At 38.2% G+C, this 23169-nt stretch overlaps 1 protein-coding gene and 1 long non-coding RNA gene across 2 annotated transcripts in view; both read right to left on the bottom strand.

Annotated features, from left to right (window-relative positions):
- The window catches only part of LOC121386477 (cell adhesion molecule-related/down-regulated by oncogenes-like), a 187135-nt gene extending 178838 nt beyond the window's left edge, over window positions 1-8297 (bottom strand). The window contains exon 1 of the mRNA XM_041517394.1: window positions 7547-8297. The gene's annotated coding sequence lies outside the window, so the exon portion shown is untranslated. The remainder of the gene's footprint in view (window positions 1-7546) is intronic.
- Window positions 8298-8302: 5 nt separating this feature from the next.
- The window catches only part of LOC121386479, an 88174-nt gene continuing 73307 nt past the window's right edge, over window positions 8303-23169 (bottom strand). Inside the window, exon 3 of the long non-coding RNA XR_005959662.1 lies at window positions 8303-9423. This is a non-coding gene — a long non-coding RNA (uncharacterized LOC121386479). The remainder of the gene's footprint in view (window positions 9424-23169) is intronic.

Below are 23169 nucleotides of genomic sequence, written 5' to 3'. Positions count from 1 at the left end.
AGCTCAACAAACAGATAGATCCACAGAGCTCAACAAACAGATAGTGAGATCCACACAGCTCAACAGACAGTGAGATCCACATAGCTCAACAGATAGTGAGATACACACAACTCAACAAACAGACAGTGTGATCCACACAGCTCAAGAAACAGATAGTGAAATCCACACAGCTCAACAAACAGATAGTAAAATCCACATACCTCAACAAACAGATAGTGAAATCCACACAGCTCAGCAAACAGTGAAATCCACACAGCTCAACAGATAGTAAAATCCACATACCTCAACAAACAGATAGTGAAATCCACACAGCTCAACAAACAGATAGTGAAATCCACACAGCTCAACAAACAGATAGTAAATCCACACAGCTGAACTAAGAAAAACGAGTGATCATTAGTGGTCGCCTCTATTCTTACTTGGAAAGTTTTAAAATTTAAATATGTGGTAATTTGATCACCTTGAAATAATTGTTTTAATACATTTCATTTAAAACTTCACGTGACTGCTTACCTAACACCATTTCAGGAGAGTGATCTACAGCTCACCTTCACGTGACTGCTCACCTAACAACATTTCAGGAGAGTGATCTACAGCTCACCTTCACGTGACTGCTCACCTAACACCATTTCAGGAGAGTGATCTACAGCTCACCTTCACGTGACTGCTCACCTAACACCATTTCAGGAGAGTGATCTACAGCTCACCTTCACGTGACTGCTCACCTAACACCATTTCAGGAGAGTGATCTACAGCTCACCTTCACGTGACTGCTCACCTAACACCATTTCAGGAAAGTGATATACAGCTCACCTGCATGTTACTCATGGCGAAGGAAGGAAATGTTTTATTTAACGACGCACTCAACACATTTTATTTACGGTTATATGGCAGCAGACATATGGTTAAGGACTACACAGATATTGAGGGAAGAAATCCGCTGTCGCCACCTTATGGGCTATTCTTTTCGATTAGCAGCAAGGGATCTTTTATATGCACCATCCCACAGACAGGAAAACACATACCACAGCCTTTGATATACCAGTCGTGGTGCACTGGCTGGAGCGAGAAATAGCCCAATGGGCCCACCGACGGGATCGATCCCAGACTGACCGCTCATCAAGCGAACGCTTTACCACTGGGCTACGTCCCGCTCCTACTCATGGTGAAGACTGAAAAACATCATGGCAAAACAATTACAGTAACAAAACATAGGCATTTAAAAAAAAAAAAAAAAAAATTCCTTTAGTCACGTTTGACTGATGACGTTTACCTGAAAAATTCCCAAAATTAGTCCTCTGAATATATGTGGGACATGCCATCAGTCTTAAGTGATGCTATCATTAATAGTGTGTCTTAAAGCATCTAGGCACAACATTTTCACTCACAGAAGTCATCAATCTACGGAAACACTACTTAGGAATCCATCTGATGCCTGCTGTATCAAGTTACAATAAGACCTATTTTGTGGACGATAGTATCTCCGTGCTATTGTCAAGTATCCTTTTCTGTGACCATGGGTGATGACAGTTGTGTTTTTCACAACATCCTTCATGTAGAGATGAAAAATGATCTCACCAGGAGATAGGGAGATGACTGTAACCCACGTGTAATTCCCCCCAATTCTCGGGTTACACACCACACAATTTTCTGTTTTAAATGTAAAATGGGTGTGTTTTCCCCCTGCTATGAAAATAATCACAAGTAAAACTTGAGCACTGGTTTCAGTTTGGTAAAACTTGCAAACGACAGTTAAAACAGGGTTTTTTTTGTTTGTTTATTTATAAGCCATATATCACATTGAATAACTTTTGTTTCAACTTATTTTCATGCTTACATGTATATCCAATTAAGGTTCAAGCACGCTGTCCTGGGCACACACCTCAGCTGTCTGGGCTGTCTGTCCAGTATAGTGGGTTAGTTATCAATTGTTAGTGGTTAGTGAGAGAGAGAAGAGGGTGTAATGGTCTTACACCTACCCACTGAGTCGTTAAAACACACTTTGGGTGGGAGCCGGTACTGGGCTGTGAACCCTGTACCTACCAGCCTTATGTATGATGGATTAACCACGATACCAGATGGCTTTGGATTATAATATACATGTATGCAGTTTTTTTTAGGTTTTTTTCTTTTTCTTTTTTAGGAGGATGGGGGTTATAATACATTATAAATGCAGAAATCTCTGCAGTTGACCACAGCAATAGCCAATGCCACTGGAGATTGAGGTTTTCATTCTCAACAGCATTTTTTTGTTTGCTGTGGACTACAGTCTATTTTGTTTTGTTTGCTGTGGACTACAGTCTATTTTGTTTTGTTTGCTGTGGACTACAGTCTATTTTGTTTTTGTTTGCTGTGGACTAGTCTATTTTGTTTTTGTTTGCTGTGGACTACAGTCTATTTTGTTTTTGTTTGCTGTGGACTACAGTCTATTTTGTTTTTGTTTGCTGTGGACTACAGTCTATTTTGTTTTTGTTTGCTGTGGACTACAGTCTATTTTGTTTTGTTTGCTGTGGACTACAGTCTATTTTGTTTTGTTTGCTGTGGACTACAGTCTATTTTGTTTTGTTTGCTGTGGACTACAGTCTATTTTGTTTTTGTTTGCTGTGGACTACAGTCTATTTTGTTTTGTTTGCTGTGGACTAGTCTATTTTGTTTTTGTTTGCTGTGGACTACAGTCTATTTTGTTTTTGTTTGCTGTGGACTACAGTCTATTTTGTTTTGTTTGCTGTGGACTACAGTCTATTTTGTTTTGTTTGCTGTGGACTACAGTCTATTTGGTTTTGTTTGCTGTGGACTACAGTCTATTTGGTTTTGTTTGCTGTGGACTACAGTCTATTTGGTTTTGTTTGCTGTGGACTACAGTCTATTTTGTTTTGTTTGCTGTGGACTACAGTCTATTTGGTTTTGTTTGCTGTGGACTACAGTCTATTTGGTTTTGTTTGCTGTGGACTACAGTCTATTTTGTTTTGTTTGCTGTGGACTACAGTCTATTTTGTTTTGTTTGCTGTGGACTACAGTCTATTTTGTTTGCTGTGGACTACAGTCTATTTTGTTTTGTTTGCTGTGAACTACAGTCTATTTTGTTTTGTTTGCTGTGGACTACAGTCTATTTTGTTTTGTTTCCTGTGGACTACAGTCTATTTTGTTTTGTTTGCTGTGGACTACAGTCTATTTTGTTTTGTTTGCTGTGGACTACAGTCTATTTTGTTTTGTTTGCTGTGGACTACAGTCTATTTTATTTTTGTTTGCTGTGGACTAGTCTATTTTGTTTTGTTTGCTGTGGACTACAGTCTATTTTGTTTTGTTTGCTGTGGACTACAGTCTATTTTGTTTTGTTTGCTGTGGACTACAGTCTATTTTGTTTTGTTTGCTGTGGACTACAGTCTATTTTGTTTGCTGTGGACTACAGTCTATTTTGTTTGCTGTGGACTACAGTCTATTTTGTTTGCTGTGGACTACAGTCTATTTTGTTTTTGTTTGCTGTGGACTAGTCTATTTTGTTTTGTTTGCTCTGGACTACAGTCTATTTTGTTTTGTTTGCTGTGGACTACAGTCTATTTTGTTTTGTTTGCTGTGGACTACAGTCTATTTTAGTTTTTTTCAGGGTATGTATTTTTTACTGTGGACATTTTGTTAACTGCTGGGGTTGGCAAAGTAACCATTTTTTTTTCTGTTTCATCCAGATCTTTTATTTCTTTATATTTGCATATCTATACTGGATCGATTCACGCAATATTGGATACCTAATACAGGGCTCGAAACAGCCTGTGGCCAGGTCGCCAAATGTGACCAATGTCCTGTTGGGGCGATGTGACGGAACATGCGCTTAATTTTGTTTTCGCCTGTGGCAATATTAGTTGTGTTAGAGGGCCGTGCGCAGTTCAATTGCACTTAGCCCAGGTGGGCAACTTGTTACGTAATACTTCTGCGCGACGGTCATGGAGCTGTACTTTCTAATACACACCCAGCCAGGTGCGGAGGCCATGTGGCGAGTAGTTACGTAATACCTCCGCGAGTGTGGTTTTTACAACTGTGATTTGGCGACGATCGGCGTCATTAAGTCTGGCGATCATAGAAAAATATGCCGGCGTGGTCGTGGTGGAAACTCACATGATAAGATTCGGTGCCGCGATGTACCCCCAGGCGATATTCGATTTATAATAAATAGCTAGTGTTTTAGAGATATCGAGGAGACACACAGGAAGGTATCCGAGGGGAACGGTCGTCACCCACTGAACGATCTATATTAGTTCAGACGGGACTTTGGTAAATATATATTTCTGCTCTGTGTATAACCTTGATGTGATTGATGTGACCTTAAATATTTTAATACTGTATTATACCAATATTCTTTAGACAGTGTCTTCGGTCATCTGACGAAGTAAATCATAGACTTATTGTTCTAACATTATATGAGTACTTGGTAATATAAAGCTTAGCCAGTCATCCTAGAGGACCTAGGTAAACTGTAGGTTATTGTCTTTATTGTGATAGGTACCAGTATTAATTCTGTATTACAAGGTTATTGAATGAGTAGTTAGGGTTAATTAAAAATTAACCAGTTAGGAATAGTGTTGTAATTCCTTTATTAATTAAGTTCCCCTGGAAGCGTTTCTCCATTATCACACGTGTGTGTGTTAGCGTTTTTCAATTATCACACGTGTGGGTGTTGTGTCACGGTGAAGTAATTAGCATATTGTGTAAACTAGACACCTAGAGATTAACTAATTAAGTGATCAGTTCTGGGTTGTTATTATTGTTGTTATAATTAACTACTGCGGCAGTACATTTGTCAGCGTAGGTTAATACAGATTCCAAAGTGTATTGTGTTTTTGTTGTGTTTTCTAGTGAACTAAACGTGCTATAATAATATATACTTTATATAAGATCTTATCTCTGATCATACCTAGACGAGCCACATTAGGGTATAACCGCCCGTTACAGAGAGATCTAATAGATATACAGTTAGGAGAGATATTTGGACAATCGTGTTTTATTCAGTTACAGGTATTATAGAATCCCCGTGACAGGCGACTTGAATATTAAAAAATAATGGCATTAGTCACCTAAATAATAGAATTATTTGAGCGATCTACTTTAGATCTATAACATATGAGCCACTATTAATATTTGTATTGCATCTATTTATTCCACATTAAAATCGTGCTTGTGGTTTATGGTTCATTATTTTTGGGGGCCACCATATTTTTTGGCAAGTTTCAAGCCCTGCTAATATTACGAATAATTTGTATATTAAGTTTGAAAACTAAAACTGTTCTGGAAATACTGTTAAAGTTTGTTTTGTTTACCAAACCACTAGAGCACATTGATTAATTAATTATTGGCTATTGGATGTCAAACATTTGGTCATTCTGATGTATAGTCTTAGAGAGGAAACCAGCTACATTTTTCCATTAGTCATGTCATGTCATAGGGTTTAATGTGCACATTCAGAGCAAGCTGTTGTAGCGCACGCCTGTCGTGGGCGCAAGTGCTTGCGGAGCAAGCTCTGTCGTCCAAGACAGAAAGTTGGGGGGGGGGGGGGGGGGGGGGGGAAGGAGGGACCGCCTGCAGTCCGACCGGGATCGGTAGCAGGCGGGGTTTGAATGGAGCAGTTAATATGCCAAAGAGAAAAGGTGCGCAGTTTTGATTTGAAGGAATTTTGGCGCGTATTCCATTAGTAGCAAGGGATCTTTTATATGCACCTTCCCACAGACAGGGAAGCTTATGCCACGGCCTTTGACCAGTTGTGGTGTACTAGTTGGAACTCTGAAAATACTGTGTATATATACATGTGTGTGTATATATATATATATATATATATATATATATATATATATATATATATATATTTATATATATATATATATATATATATATATATATATTTTTTTTTTTTTTTGTGGATCTTAAATGTATCTTAACACATGTAAACAATATTTTTCTGTTTCAACTGAAAGTCAATTTTCTGCAGTTTCTGCATGAATTCAAGCAATGCAGGATAAGTATTATTAGTTTAAACATATTCATTGCCTTTTAAAAATAAGTGCTTTAAGGACTGGCCAAAAGCCAAAATTCCAAGATTGGTATGAAATGTTATGTAATAATATCAATAATTCATTAGTATATAATATTACAAATAAGTAATCAGCTTGTTAATGTTACAAAGAAAGTAATTAATATACCCTCAATCTGAAATGTAAAACAGGTCAAAGTAATAAAAAGATTTTTTTTAAAATAAGTGCTTTAAAGGGACTGTCCTGAGTTTGCAGCCATTGTAAGATGTTTGCGGAAACAGATCCTTGTTGGCGACTACCATTTGATACTGAATACATTTTCTTGTTTCCATTATCAGTGTCTGTATATCGAATGTGTTTGTGGTCGTATACTAATGTTTGTAGCACTCAGTTTTTACTTTAATTCATGATATATATTTTTTCATATGTATAAAATTATTGGGAGGTAAAATCCGGTTTGGGCTACTACAGGCATTAGGCTAACAACAAACACTTTGTAAATACAGACACTGATATTGTAAATAAGAAAATGTATTTAATTTGTAAGTTATGTCATCGAAAAAGGCTCTGTTGGTCGGAAGCGTTTTACAATGGATATAAACTCAGGACTGTTCCTTTAAGGACTGGCCAAAAGGCAAGAGTGTTACATTTGTATGAAATATTGCACAATATTACAAATAATTAATACATAATATTACAATTATGTAATTAGTGTGTACTATTATTAAACATCAACATCATCGATTGGCGCACTACAATCTTAAAGGAACGTCAACCAAAACGAGTCGAGTGATATAAATTAAGATCGATTAAAGGTAATAAATAGGATATAAATTCGCTACCATTTCGTATCACGTTCATGTCCCTCATGAAATCATTTTCATTGTCACTCGCTAAGACTTCTGACAACTGAAAATGATTTAACTCAGGACATAAACATGATACGAAATGGAAGCTCGTTTAATATCTTATAATAATTAATTAGTATGTTAATGTTACGGAAATAAAAATAAAAATAATTAATATAAAATCTCAAGATAAGGAATGAAATGTTTTATATAACGACGCACTCAACACATTTTATTTACAGTTATATGGCGTCAGGCATATGGTTATGGACCACACAGATATTGAGAGGAAACCCGCTGTCGCCACTCCATGGGCTACTCTTTTTGATTAGCAGCAAGGGATCTTTTATATGCACCATCCCATAGATAGAATAGTACATACCACGGCCTTTGTTACACCAGTCGTGGAGCACTGGCTGGAGCGAGAAATAGCCCAATGGGTCTACCAACGAGGATCGATCCTACACCGACCGTGCATCAAGCGAACGTTTTACCACTGGGCTACATCTCGTGCCCCTCAAGACAAGGACACAGAAATATAATTTTGTTTTGCACCCACACTATTACTTCCCACTCCCCCCAACCACTGAAGGTTGATAAAGCCCCAGTTATCACAGATAAGCTGAAGAGTTACCCCGATAATAAAGGGAGATAATGAGAACATTTAGATATGGGACTCACCGTCTGTCGCGCAGCGTCTGTCAGCATCTCCTCGATGGAGGAATCACCTGCTGTCTTCCAACAGAAAACACTCCACAGTGCACTCCTTCCTCACGGCCGATAAGCAAGCCAACGCACTGTTATATTCAAGAGAAATCCTCACCCGTTTACATTCAACCAATCCACCAGTGAGATCTTAAAGTCACGGTCTCACGTTTAATTCCAGGCAGAGTTTGTGTGTACTTTAATGTTTACATTCAACCAATCCACCAGTGAGATCTTAAAGTCACGGTCTCACTTTTAATTTGAGGCAGAGTATCTGTGTACTTTAATATGTAGTCCACTTAGTATCATCCCAATTGGTTGGAAAATTTACATCGATATGTACTGTATATCATCAAAATGTCTTGAAAATTTAAATATTTGCTTCAATAAGTAATCTGATAAATTTTTACTTTTACTTACTTCAATATATAGTCCACTGTTTATCAACAAAATTAGTTTATAATGTGCTTCAATATGACGTCTGTTCCTCAAAATGATTTGAAAAATTTACTTCAATGTGTAGTCTCACTGTTGATCAACAAAATCAATTTAAAATGTGCTTCAATATGCTGGTTGAAATATAATTGTATTAATCGGTAACGACGACTTTTGAAATGATTATAAATAAATGGTTTAAAGTTACCTTGTACATTATGTGTTCAGTCTTGTAAGTTATTTTCAGTCAATGTGTATGCTACAGAACATTTAAATCCAATTTGAATTGCTTCCAGGTTTTTTTCAAAATTTTCTTCAGAAATATTTTAAACAATTTTAAGCTCTGATATCTCTTGCTGTACAACAGTAATTTCCAATAGTTTTTAATGTATCAATGCTGTTTTCCAGTCTTTAGCATTAACCTCCAAAGTCTTGTAATGTTAACCTCCAATGTCTTGCAACAACATTAATCTCCAATTTGTTAAAACAACACTTGTCGTCAGCGATAATGTCCAATGCTAATCTCTAATACAACTTTCCAATCTTCAATCTTAATGTTGAATGCTAATCTCTAAACTCCAGTGCTAATCTCCAGTAATAATCTCCAAAGTCAATCTCCAATTTTTTGCAATATTAACCTCCAATGTCTTTTAAAATTAATCTCTAAAATATGTCCTGCAATAATGTTAATCTCCAGTGTAGTTTAATAATATTAATCTCCAAAGAATTACAGAAAACATTTTTAAATTTTTTTTTTTTTTTTTTAAATTAACTAACAGATGGCTTGTTCTGCATGAAAACTGGTTTTAACAATCAGTAACAAGGTGACAACTTTAAGTCACTAGTTCTTCAAAAGTAAGACTAGAAGAGGCTGACTTTAAGTCACTAGTTCTTCAAAAGCAAGACTAGAAGAGGCTGACTTTAAGCGTAGGAGTAGTTTGCAGGATAGCAGCTGCCACATATTTCTGTCACTTCCTGAGATAATGTCGGATATTGCAAATTTTAGGTTCACATCAGTATTCAAAATGTATTCTTCACAACTCTTGCTTGAAAATGCCCTGAGATTAGTCAGCCATTGCTGGAAGAACACAATTGGAACTTCTGTTCTAGATGTCTGCAGTTTTCAACCATGCTTCGGTCCAGCCGACATAAACATTATTAACATCTATGATCATGTTTTTTGGGGTTCTACTATGGCATCACCAATGACTACTGCACCAGTGACTGCATCGCCAGCGGTAACATCCATTACAGCTACTGAATGATGTGGAACACTGGACATGATCTGGACGTCCACGTCATTGCAGACGAACCGATCCTGTGGCTGGACTTGGTTCATCTAGTTTCATGTTGAGCCCAGTTCTGCTCATTCCTCAGTAGCTGTTACCAAGACTCCCGTCTTCGAATTTCAGAAAAATCTGAAAGTAAAATGTTTGATTTGAAACAACAATAGCAAAATGTTTTGATCTGAAACAACAATAGCAATAAAATCAATGACAATCGATCTTCGTAAGGCAAGACAGAGGTGGGACATATAGCCCAGTCGTAAAGCACTCACGGTTGATTTGGAATCAATCCCCATCGGTGGATCCATTGGGCTATTTCTCATTCCAGCCAGTGCATAACGATTGGTATATCAAAGGCTGTGGTATGTACTACCCTGTCTGTGAGATGGTGGTAGCCCAGTAGTAAAGTGTTCACGGTTGGTTTGGAATTGATCCCCATCAGTGGGCCCATTGGGCTATTTCTCATTCCAACCAGTGCATCACGATTGGTATATCAAAGGCTGTGGTATGTACTACCCTGTCTGTGGGATGGTGGTAGCCCAGTGGTAAAGCGCTCACGGTTGGTTTGGAATTGATTCCCATCAGTGGGCCCATTGGGCTATTTCTCATTCCAGCTAGTGCACCACAATTTATTAATCATCAGCTATTGGATGTCAAACATATGGTCATTTTTGACACAATCATAGAGAAGAAACCCGCTATATTTTTCCATCAGTAGCAAGAGATCTTTTATATGCACCATCCCACAGACAGAATAGCACAAACTGACCGCACATCAAGCGAGCGCTTTACCACTGAGCTACGTCCCTCCCCGATTGGTATATCAAAGGCCGTGGTATGTGCTATCCTGTCTGTGGGACGGTGCATGAGGCGAACATTTTGCCACTGAGCTATGTCCCACCCGATAATGAAGTATGTGACATAACACTAATTTCTATTTCTCGTTCTAGCCAGTGCACCACGACTGGTATATCAAAGGCTGTGGTATGTGTTATCCTGTCTGTGGGACGGTGCACGAGGCGAACATTTTGCCACTGAGCTATGTCCCACCCGATAATGAAGTATGTGACATAACACTAATTTCTATTTCTCGTTCCAGCCAGTGCACCACAACTGGTATATCAAAGGCTGTGGTATGTGCTATCCTGTCTGTGGGACGGTGCATGAGGCGAACATTTTGCCACTGAGCTATGTCCCACCCGATAATGAAGTATGTGACATGACACTAATTTCTATTTCTCGTTCCAGCCAGTGCACCACGACTGGTATATCAAAGGCTGTGGTATGTGCTATCCCGTCTATGGGTGGGTGCACATAAAACATCCTTTGCTACTAATAGAAAAATGTAGCGGATTTCCTCTCTAAGACTATATGTCAAAATTACAAAATATTTGATATCCAATAACCGATGATTAATAAATCAATGTGCTCTAGTGGTGTTGCTAAACAAAAAAAACTTGTCTCTCTCTGTCTCTCTCTTTGTCTCACTCTCATACACACACACACACACACACAGACACCCACACACATACTCACACTCACACACACACTCACACTCACACACACACTCACTCTCGCACTCACTCACACTCTCTCACATTCACACACACTCACTCACACTCACACACACATTCACACTCACTCACACACACACACACACACTCATACTCACTCACACACACACACACACACACACTCACACTCACACACACACACACTCACACTCTCGCACTCACTCACAGTCTCTCACACTTACTCTCTCTCTCTCTCTCTCTTTCCCCCTCCCCCTCTCTCTCTCACTCTCTCTCTCTCTCCACACATTTCATCCTTGTTTTCCATTCTATGAACGATGTGACATCAGTATTACAGTGTTGACTCTGTAAATTCACCAAGGCTTCATTCAGTCAACCCCTGCAGTTAAGAAAATGTCTACGACAAAAAGAAACATGCTGTGGAAATAAAATTGTTAAACAAAACAAACTTTTATTTTAGGTTAAATCTAGTTTTCAACAAAGGCCGTGGTATGTGCTGTCCTGTCTGTGGGAAAGTGCATATAAAAGACCCCTTGCTGCTTGTAGGAAAGAGTAGCCTATGTGGCGGCAGCGGGTTTCCTCTAAAGAAATATGTCAGAATGACCATATGTTTGACTCCTAATAGCCGATGATAAGATAAAAATCATTGTGCTCTAGTGGTGACGTTAAATAAAACAAACTTTACTTTAACCACACCACTAGAGCACATTAATTAATCATCGGCTTTACTTTACAAATCTAGTTTAATATATTTTTTTTTTAGAATTTCTTTCTCTGTGTATATTTTTTGGCACTAAATTTTATATCATGTACATTTTGAAAGCACAGAGCTACATGTGTATGTATCAAACTGAAATCTTACAGTCAAGATAATAAACCGGTTTTCGTGCTCATTGTCAATGTCTTGTGTCGTATACATCTTTCGCTATTCAGCTTCGAAAAGTGGAACGTTTTCTTTTCTAATCCCACTCTGTATACAAACATATTTCTGAAAAACCTCTCACCCAGAGGCAGTGATCCACATCACTAATCCACAGTATGATTCACTTCATTTCCACTTATTGTCGAGCTTATATATCCAATGAAGGTTCCATCACGCTGTTCTGGGCACACACATGCACGCACGCATGCATGCATGCATGCACGCACGCACACACACACACACACTCACACATGCACGCACGCACGCACGCACGCACATACACACACACACAGACACACACACGCATGCACACACACACACAGACACACACATACACACACAGACACACACACACACACAGACACATACACAGACACACACAGAGACACACACACAGAGACACACACACACAGACACACACACACACAGACACAGACACACACACACACACACACACACACACACACACACACACACACACACACACCTCAGCTATCTGGGCTGTCTGTTTAGAACAGTGGGTTAGTTGTTAGCGGTTAGTGTTTATAGTCAGGGGAAAAGAGGGTGTAGTGGTCTTACACCTACCCATTGAGTCGTTAAAACTCACTCTGGGTGGAAACTCAGTACCTACCAGCCTTATGTCTGATGGCCAATCTGATTAAAATTAGCTCTACTGGTCTACCATTATATCTAACAGCATTGCATGGACTGCCATGTCCAGGTGACATTTCATCTATAAATAACAATTTAAATTTATGCAATAGGCGAACTTGTTGGTCTATTTCAACATTAAAAAAACAGGGGGAAGAGTGCAGTAATAAACTCTGGATTGTATACTAGTATAAACAGATTTTATGGCTATACCATCATGTTTTGGGTTTTTTTGTCTTGAAACAAATTTGATATAAAATTTTATATTGAAATTAGTTTGTAATTTACACGAATCATTTCGTATACCCCCGGCATAATCCCAAATGTTTTTTTTAATTATTTTCAAATCACTGGCATAATTTTACAAGTAAGGTTTTGATTGGTCAAATGAAAGGTCCACTGGACATGAGCTCCAACAGGGTGCTGTTAGATCCACAGGTAATAGTAATTAAGCAGTGGAGCTAATTTTAATTGGCTTAACCACGATACCACCGAAGCTTGAAGGTCTCACTGAAGGTGGCGTTGAAAGTACCCGTCCAATGAACAAGAAGACTGTTTTGTTTAACGACACCACTAGAGCACATTGATATTTTTTAATCATCGGCTATTGAATGTCAAACATTTTGGTAAATTTGACATATAGTCTTAGAAAGAAATAGCAAGGGATCCTTTATAAAAGTTTGTTTTGTTTAACAACACCACTAGAGCACATTGATTTATTAATCATCAGCTATTGGTTTTCAAACAGTTGGTAATTTTCACATATAGTCTTAGAAAGGAAATCCGCTACATTTTTCCATTAGTAGCAAGGGATCTTTTATATGTACCATCCCACAGACAGGACAGCACATACCACAGCCTTTGATATACCAGTTGTGGTGCACTGACTGGAATGAGAAATAGAATTAAGTGTTATGTCACATACTTGTCTTCATTATGGGGTGGGACGTAACCCAGGAGAATAAAAATAGCCCAATAAGGCTCACTGACGGGGATCGATCCCAGACCGACTGCACATCAAGCTAATGCTTTACCACTTGGGCTACGTCCTGCCCCTGAACCACATCACTAATCGACGGTATCAAGCTATACCCCCAAGCCTGAAGGCGTCACTGAATTAAGGTGGCGTTGAAAGGATCGGTCCAATGAGGTGAATCACTCAGTACAGTAAGTCACTAATCACAGAGGGTCTCGTTTCCTTTGTCGTCCACCAATTACTGCATTACAAGACACAAAAACATTTCTGACTGCAGAACGAAGGCTCGCAGGAGATGATTGCGCTAAAATCCAAAACACGTACTTAGTAATCATGTTTTCGTAGGTTGTTTTGTTACTAGGCAGTTTCTTTGTCACTGAGGGGCGGGAGTTAGCGCAGTCGGATGAGCGCTTGTTTGAGGTGCTGGCATCGCAGGATCGAATCATGTTCGTGGATCCATTCAGCTGATTCAGGTTTTTTCTCGTTCCAACCAGCACACCACAACTGAACAAAGGCTGTGGTATCATGTGTTTTCCTGCCTGTGGGAAAGTGCATATAACAGATCCCTTGCTGTATTAGAAAAACAAATGTAGCAGGTTTCCTCTGATGACTACGAGTCAGAATTACCAAATGTTTGACATCCAATAGCCGATGATTAAAAAATCAATACAGGTAGATTTGAATCATCAGCTACTGGATGTCAAATATTTTAACAGTTCTGACTCATGGTCTTCATAAAAAAACCCAGTAACAAAGTTAAAGTTTGTTTTGTTTAACAACACCACTAGAGCACATTGATTAATTAATCACCGTCTACTGGATGTCAAACATATGGTAATTCTGACTCATAGTCATCAGAGGAAACCCACAAAATGTTTCCATTATCAGCAAGGGATCTTTTAAATGCACCATCCCCACAGACAGGATAGCACATACCACAGCCTTTGATATACCATTCATGGTACACTGTCTGAAACGAGAAATAGCCCAATGGGCCCACCGACGTGGATTGATCAGGCAAACGCTGTACCATTGAGTTTAAAAAATAACAAAGCAAACTACCTAGTAACAAAAAGTAAAAGTTTGTTTTATTTAACGACGCCGCTAGAGCACATTGATTTTTTATCTTATCATCGGCTATTGGACGTCAAACATATGGTCATTCTGACACTGTTTTTAGAGGAAACCCGCTGTCGCCACATAGGCTACTCTTTTTACGACAGGCAGCAAGGGATCTTTTATTTGCGCTTCCCACAGGCAGGATAGCACAAACCATGGCCTTTGTTGAACCAGTTATGGATCACTGGTCGGTGCAAGTGGTTTACACCTACCCATTGAGCCTTGCGGAGCACTCACTCAGGGTTTGGAACCTAGTAACAAAGCAGGGCTGCAGAAAGTCTTTGCCTGCTTGCCAAATGCGAGTAAAAATTCTTATGAACAATTTTAAAAATGCAACTACCAGCCCAAAGGTCTATCTGTCTCTTTGATTTTGTTTGACTCGTGATGTTGATCACTTACCAAGTGTTCTTAATAATGTTTTGTCAATATATCTATATACCTGTATATCATTTGAAGTGAAGACACTGTATATTATAATATTGTTAATAATATGTTCTTCTATAGATTGGCGGACTAGTAGAAATTCTGACGGTCTAGTAAATTTTAGTTGGTTCTGCTCCGGAAGGCTAGTTAAATATTTTTCATTTCTGCACCCCTGCAAAGCAGACTAGCCAGTAACAAAGCAAACTACCCAGTAACAAAGAAGTTTGTTTTGTTTAACGACACCATGAGTCAGAACTGTTAAAATATTTGACATCCAGTAGCTGATGATTCAAATCTACCTGTATTCATCAATTCATAATTCCCACCATTTAATTTAATAATAAATTTGACTGTTTTACCAATAATATGACATTAATCAGAAAATATTGGGGGTATATTTCCAATAGTTTATTTCCATAAAAAAAAATTTAACAGCAAGGGATCTTTTCAATGTATCACCCCACAGACAGGATAGTACATACTTTGTTACAACAGTTGTGGGGCACTGGCTGAAACGAGAAATAGCCAAATGGGCTCACTAACTGGAATACATCCTAAACTGACAGAGATCAATCCTAGACTGACCGTGCATCGATCCTAGACCTGACCGCGCATCAGGCGAGCACTTTACCACTGAGCTGCATCCTGCCTCAATTATGTAAGTCATACTAAAAATCACAAATTAAAAAAAAAAAAAAAAAAAAAAAAAAAAACTTTTTTTTTTTTTAAAGGAAATAACAAACCACCTTATGTAATTTTGATTTTAAACCAGGTAGAAAAAGGAATGCTCCGATCAAAGAGTACTTTTAATGAGTGCTGCACTGGCGGACACCAATAGAATGTGCAGGGATTGAAAGATCAACCGATTATTAACCAGCAGCGCCTCGACGGAATCATTGGCTAAATGAAAACCTGACACAACTACTTAGAAATGCACCGGAGATTCACAAAGGGTTCTCTCGAGCTTTGTGATCATGGCAACATGAACAATACCACTAGAGGGTGCCGCTAGCTGCTGCTTATTCTTACGTTCACCATCTTGTAATTTTCATACCATCCTCGGGTCTTATGTGACTCATTGAAATAATAATAAAAAAATTAAAATCATAAATTTTAGCACCTGCATTTACTCAGAAACAGCTTCACAGTAAACATTTGCTTCTTTGAGCATGTATTTTTAGCATGTATTTTTAGCATGAATGTATTTTGAGCATGTATTTATTTTAATCATGTATGTATTTTGAGCATGTATGTATTATGAGCATGTATGTATTTTGAGCATGTATGTATTATGAGCATGTATGTATTTTGAGCATGTATGTATTATGAGCATGTATGTATTTTGAGCATGTATGTATTTTGAGGATGAATGTATTATGAGCATGTATGTATTTTGAGCATGTATGTATTATGAGCATGTATGTATTATGAGCATGTATGTATTATGAGCATGTATGTATTTTGAGCATGTATGTATTATGAGCATGTATGTATTATGAGCATGTATGTATTATGAGCATGTATGTATTATGAGCATGTATGTATTATGAGCATGTATGTATTTTGAGCATGTATGTATTTTGAGCATGTATGTATTATGAGCATGTATGTATTATGAGCATGTATGTATTATGAGCATGTATGTATTTTGAGCATGTATGTATTTTGAGCATGTATGTATTATGAGCATGTATGTATTTTGAGCATGTATGTATTATGAGCATGTATGTATTTTGAGCATGTATGTATTATGAGCATGTATGTATTATGAGCATGTATGTATTTTGAGCATGTATGTATTATGAGCATGTATGTATTTTGAGGATGAATGTATTATGAGCATGTATGTATTTTGAGGATGAGTATGTGTATGTATTTTGAGCATGTATGTATTTTGAGCATGTATGCATGTATGTATTTTGAGCATGTATGTATTATGAGCATGTATGTATTTTGAGCATGTATGTATTATGAGCATGTATGTATTATGAGCATGTATGTATTTTGAGCATGTATGTATTATGAGCATGTATGTATTTTGAGGATGAATGTATTATGAGCATGTATGTATTATGAGCATGAATGTATTATGAGCATGTATGTATTATGAGCATGTATGTATTTTGAGCATGTATGTATTATGAGCATGTATGTATTTTGAGCATGTACGTATTTTGAGGATGAATGTATTATGAGCATGTATGTATTATGAGCATGTATGTATTATGAGCATGAATGTATTATGAGCATGTATGTATTATGAGCATGTATGTATTTTGAGCATGTATGTATTATGAGCATGTATGTAGTTTGAGCATGTATGTATTATGAGCATGTATGTAGTTTGAGGATGAATGTATTATGAGCATGTATGTATTTTGAGCATGTATGTATTATGAGCATGTATGTAGTTTGAGCATGTATGTATTATGAGCATGAATGTATTATGAGCATGTATGTATTATGAGCATGTATGTATTTTGAGGATGAATGTATTATGAGTATGTATGTATTTTGAGCATGTATGTATTTTGAGCATGTATGTATTTTGTATTTTGGGGGGTGGGACATAGCACAGAGGTAAAGCGTTCGCTTGATGTGTGGTCGGTCTGGAATCAATCCCCGTCAGTGGGCTATTTCTCGCTACACCCAGGGCACCATTGCTGGTATATCAAAGGCTGTGGTATGTGCTATCCTGTCCTTATTTTTCACAAACCCTCTCCAGTCTTAAAGTTAAAGGTTTGACGATGACACCACTAGAGCACACTGATTTATTAATCATCAAAATTATGTCAAACATTTGGTAATTTTGACGTACAGTCTTAAAGAGAAAACCAGTTACATTTTTCTATTAGAAGCAAGGGATCTTTTATATGCACCATCCCAGACAGGATAGCATATACCACGTCCTTTGATATACCAGTCATGGTGAAGATTTGATTTCTGTACAAGACAGAATCCAAAAGATGTTTTTGTCTACTTCATACGAATAGGCATCATCTCCCTTCAAACATACATATATATATATATATATATATATACTATTCATATATATATATATATATATATATATATATATATATACCATATATATATAATGTTATATATATATATATATATATATATATATATATATAATATGATGATTGTATAATGTTACATAATAATACAGTGAAACCTCTCTAAACTGGACACCCTTGGGGCCAAGACAAATGTCTGGTTTTAAGAGGGATCCAGTTTACAGAGGTTAAGTTCTGTCCTTTTTTTTTTTTAAATGAAATGTCCAGTTTTGAGGGAATTCCGGATTACAGAGGGTCCAGTCTTGAAAGGTTTCAGTGTATTAGGTTCTCTCCAGGAGGAAGAAAACATTGATGGGGCCAACTATTTCCGAGATAGCCTGTACTGCCGACTGTGGCGGGTGTTTGTTGACATTGCCACTGGAGGAGCCTCCGACACGGCAGCTGAGAATGACACCTAACATGATTAGCACTGACAGGTGAACACTCCGATATGATGTCGTCAGCTCACAGTCAACAGTGCGCACAATGGAACACCCCGGTGTGTGCAGGCAGCCATGTTTTTTTTATTCAGGGCCAGAACCACAGTGGTTAAAGGTGGGGGAGGAGGGATTTTGTTATGAATCTCAACAGTGTGCACAGTGGAACACCCCGATGTGTGCAGGAAGCCATGTTTTTTATTCAGGGTCAGAACCAGAGAGTAGTTAAGGGTGGGGGGGGGGGAGGGGTTTCGTTATGACAGTCAACAGTGCACACAATGGAACACCCCGGTGTGTGCAAGCAGACATGTTTTTTATTCAGGGTCAGGATGGGGGAGGAGGGAAGTCAACAATCTGTACAAATCAGGACCAGAACTGAATAGTGGTTAAAGGTGGGGTGAGGGAGTAGGGAAGAAAAAGAGGATTTTGTTATGACAGTCAATGGAACACCCTGGCTTATGCAGGCAGCCATGTTTTTTTTATTCAGGGTCAGAACCGGAGAGTGGTTAAGGATAGGGGAGTAGGAAAAAAAGAATTTTGTTATGACAGTCAACAGCCTGTACAATGGAACAACTTGAGAGTAGTTACAGGTGGGGGAGGTAGGGAAGAAAAAAAAGGGATTTTGTTATGAGTCACCAGGGAGTGGTTAAAGGGGAGGCAGGTAGAAAAGGGGATTTTGTTATGACAGTCAACAGTCTGTACAATGGAACAGGCAGCCATGTCTTTTATTCAGGACCAGAACCAGAGAGGGGAGAGATACAAAAACTGGAGTGTTTATTAAGGGAGGAGGCGAGAAGGAAAAGGGGACAGTCAACAGTGCACACAATGGAACACCCCAGCTTGTGCAGGCAGCCATATGTTTGTTATTCAGGGCCAGAATTTGAGAGTTGTTAAGGTTGGAGAACAGGAGAAAAGAGGATTTTATTATGACAGTCAATAGTCAACAAGAAATAGCCCAATGAGCTCACCGACGGGGATTAATTCATCCTAGACCCACCACACATCAAGAGAGCGCTTAATTTACCAGTGAGTTACGTCCCGTCCCTGTATCAGACAGTAGGCTATTTCTCGTTCCATCTAGTGCACGACGACTGTTATATCAAAGGCTGTGGTATGTGTTATCCTGTCTGTGGGATGGTGCATATAAAAGATCCCTTGCTACTAATGAAAAAATATAGCGGGTTTTCAATTTACATCCAATAGCCGATGATTAATAAATCAATGTGCTCTAGTGGTGTAGTTAAACAAAACAAACTTTCTCTTTTTTTTAATTCATTTTCTGAATCAGACAAAAGAGGAAGAAGTTTGTTTTGTTTAACTGATTTATTAATTAAATGGATGTCAAACATTTGGTAATTTTGACATATAGTCTTAGAGAAGAAACCCGCTACATTTTTCCATTATTAACATCAAGAGAGTGCTTAATTTACCACTGGACTATGTCCCACCCCTGAATCGGACAGGAAGGAAGGAAGGAAATATTTTATTTAATGACGCACTCAACACATTTTATTTACGGTTATATGGCGTCAGACATATGGTTAGATACCACACAGATATTGAGAGAAGAAACCAGTTGTCGCCATTTCATGGACTACTCTTTTCAATTAGCAGCAAGGGATCTTTTTATATGCACCATCACACAGACAGGGTAGTACATACCACGGGTACTGAAATGATGTTACATTTAAATGGGATTGCTTGGTTTAAAAAATAACTCTGCTTCAGTATTGTCGCCACTTCATGGGCTACTCTTTTCGATTAGCAGCAAGGGATGTTTTATATGCACCATCCCCCCAAGACAGGCCGTTGTTACACCACCGACTGGGATTGATCCTAGACCAACCGCACATCAAGAGAGTGCTTAATTTACCACTGGGCTACGTCCCACTCCTGAATCGGGACAGATTCTAATTCAGGTCTAGAGCGTACATACTCTGTCACCACAATGAGGTCTAACCATATTCCGGGGGTCAGTTCAAGTGCGCTTCATTTGGGTTAAATGTAGCAGAAAACACTGGCCAGGAATCCACGTCTTCGTATCCGAGTGTTTCGCCCAACACAATGGCACTGGGGATTATCGTACACCCAAAGCATACCTATCACATTAAACTTTATCAATCCAATTCTCCCACCCGGCAACATTCATATTCCACCTGTGTGCCCATTACCACTAACGAAACAACAATAAAAAAAAAACATGACTCCAGCAAAGGGAATCTTTTCAAAAACGACTCGTTAACAAAACAACAACAAAAACACGACTCCAGTAAAGAGAATCTTTTCAAAAACGACTCTCGCATTCCATGTTATGATTTTAACTTAACTTGTTGCTCTCTGAAGCCTGAGAGATGTGTCTGCATCCCCTTGTCCACCCCCCCACCCCCGTCTGCACCCCCCCCCCCCCCCCCCCAATGCTAGCTGTTAACTACGTGCCAAGTTTACGGCCCCACCAAGCTTATTGACGCACTCGAACAATGGACAAACACACCTAGTCCTGTAGAAGTCCCTTTTCCCTTTGTGGCTGTGGAGATCTCAGCACTTTTTAAAGCAATCCGTCATGATGGCTGTGTCCCCGGTAACAATAGCAACTCGCCATGCGTGTCACTGGATCACCGGTATATACTGGCGCACAAAATATATCAGGTGAACAAAATTCTGAATTCAACAGGTTTGAATTAAACAGCATACCGAGTGACAAAATTTATTGGATGAAAAATTTCAGAATTCAACCGACCAGGATTTCTGCCAGAGGGTAAAATGGGTATGGAAAAAGAAAGAAAGAAAGAAAGAAAGAAATGTTTTATTTAACGACGCACTCAACACATTTTATTTATGGTTATATGGCATCAGATATATGGTTAAGGACCACACAGATATTGAGAGAGGAAACCCGCTGTCGCCACTTCATGGGCTACTCTTTTCAGTTAGCAGCAAGGGATCTTTTATATGCACCATCCCACAGACAGGGTAGTACATACCATGGCCTTTGATATACCAGTCAAGGTGCACTGGCTGGAACAAGAAATAGCCCAATGGGCCCACTGATGGCGATCAATCCCAGACCAACCGCGCATCGAGCGAGTGCTTTACTACTGGGCTACATCCCGCCCTTCAGGTAAACAAATTCTGAATTCAACAGGTGTCAATTAAACAGCATATTGAGTGACGAAATTACTGGATGAAAAAATTCAGAATTCAACAGAGACCTGTGTGTTAATATGGCTTAATATATGTTCATCAAATTCTGCAAAAATAACACCTTATACAGGATGATAAAATAGATCGGATGAAAAAAAATCAGAATTCAACAGGTGTGTTACTAGATCACCAGTATACTGGGGGACAAAATATATCAAATAAAAACATTTCAGAATTCAACCGGCATCACCAGTAAATTTACTGGATACATTTTTATTTTTTAAATCAGAATTCAACAGGTGTGTCACTAAATTACTAATGAATAAGAAAATATTTCAGGTGGAAAAATTCAGAATTCAACAAGTTTTACCACTATACTGAATGACAAAATATATTGGATGAAAAAATTCAGAATTCAACAGGTGTGTTACAAAATTTACTGGATAAAAAAAAATTTTAAAAATCAGAATTCAACAGGTGTGTCACTAGATCACCAGTATACAGTTTACCAGTATATTGAATAACAAAATTTTCTGGTTGAAAAAATTCAGAACTCAACAGGCTTGTCACAACAGATAACCAGTAACTTGGATAACAAAATGTATTGATGGGGGGGGGGGGGGGGGGGGGGGGAATCAGAATTCAGATGGGCATGTCACGTGATCATCAGTATGACAAAATTTATCAGATAAAAAATTAAAAAATTCAACCAAATATCATCAGTATACTGGGTGACAAAATGTATCAGGTGATAAAATTCAGAACTTTACAGGTGTCGATGAATCATCAGTATACCGGGTGACAAAATGTATCAGATGATAAAATTCAGAACTTTACAGGTGTTGATGAATCATCAGTATACCGGGTGACAAAATGTATCAGATGATAAAATTCAGAACTTTACAGGTGTCAATGAATCATCAGTATACTGGGTGACAAAATATATCAGGTAAAAAAAAATCAGAATTTAACATGTTTAACAATATCTATACCAGTATACTGGATGACACAATTTTATTGATAAAAAAAAATCCATAACTTTAATTTAATAACAAACACACATGTACGCACACACATAAACACACGAATACATGCATAAATACATAAAAACCATTGCTGCTGAGCACTACAAAGTGGCGGGGACAGGCTCCCTTGCCCTCCCCCCACCCCCACCCCCACCCGCTTCTTAAGCCAGTGACATATAAAGAAATAATTCAGCCTACGTTTTGAACAAAAAACCAATACAGTGAAAATTATATTACAAGCTTCTTTCTAATCAGCACAATTTAGCCCCACCTTATTTATTAACGTAACTGTTCTAATAATATTCTTACCAAAATACAGACTACAGTAATAAAATTCATAATAGTCAATGTGAAATTGATAAAAAAAAAAAAAAAAAAAAAAAAAGTTTATTTTGGGGGGGGGGGGGGGGGAGATAAACATTAACTATCTGTACATGTACTGTGATCTACAAATAGACTTGTCCGACAGATAAACAGTTTATTTTATTCAAGTACAAGGACAATGTTTATCATTGCTCAAAATGAAACTGCACAGAACATTTTCACTTGTCCACTGAACAACCACCAAGGTATATTTTGTTTGTCCGAGCAGA

The sequence above is a fragment of the Gigantopelta aegis genome, chromosome 12, assembly GCF_016097555.1.
Source record: "Gigantopelta aegis isolate Gae_Host chromosome 12, Gae_host_genome, whole genome shotgun sequence".
Lineage (NCBI taxonomy): Eukaryota > Metazoa > Mollusca > Gastropoda > Neomphalida > Peltospiridae > Gigantopelta > Gigantopelta aegis.
This window is presented reverse-complemented; position numbering and strand designations above follow the sequence as displayed.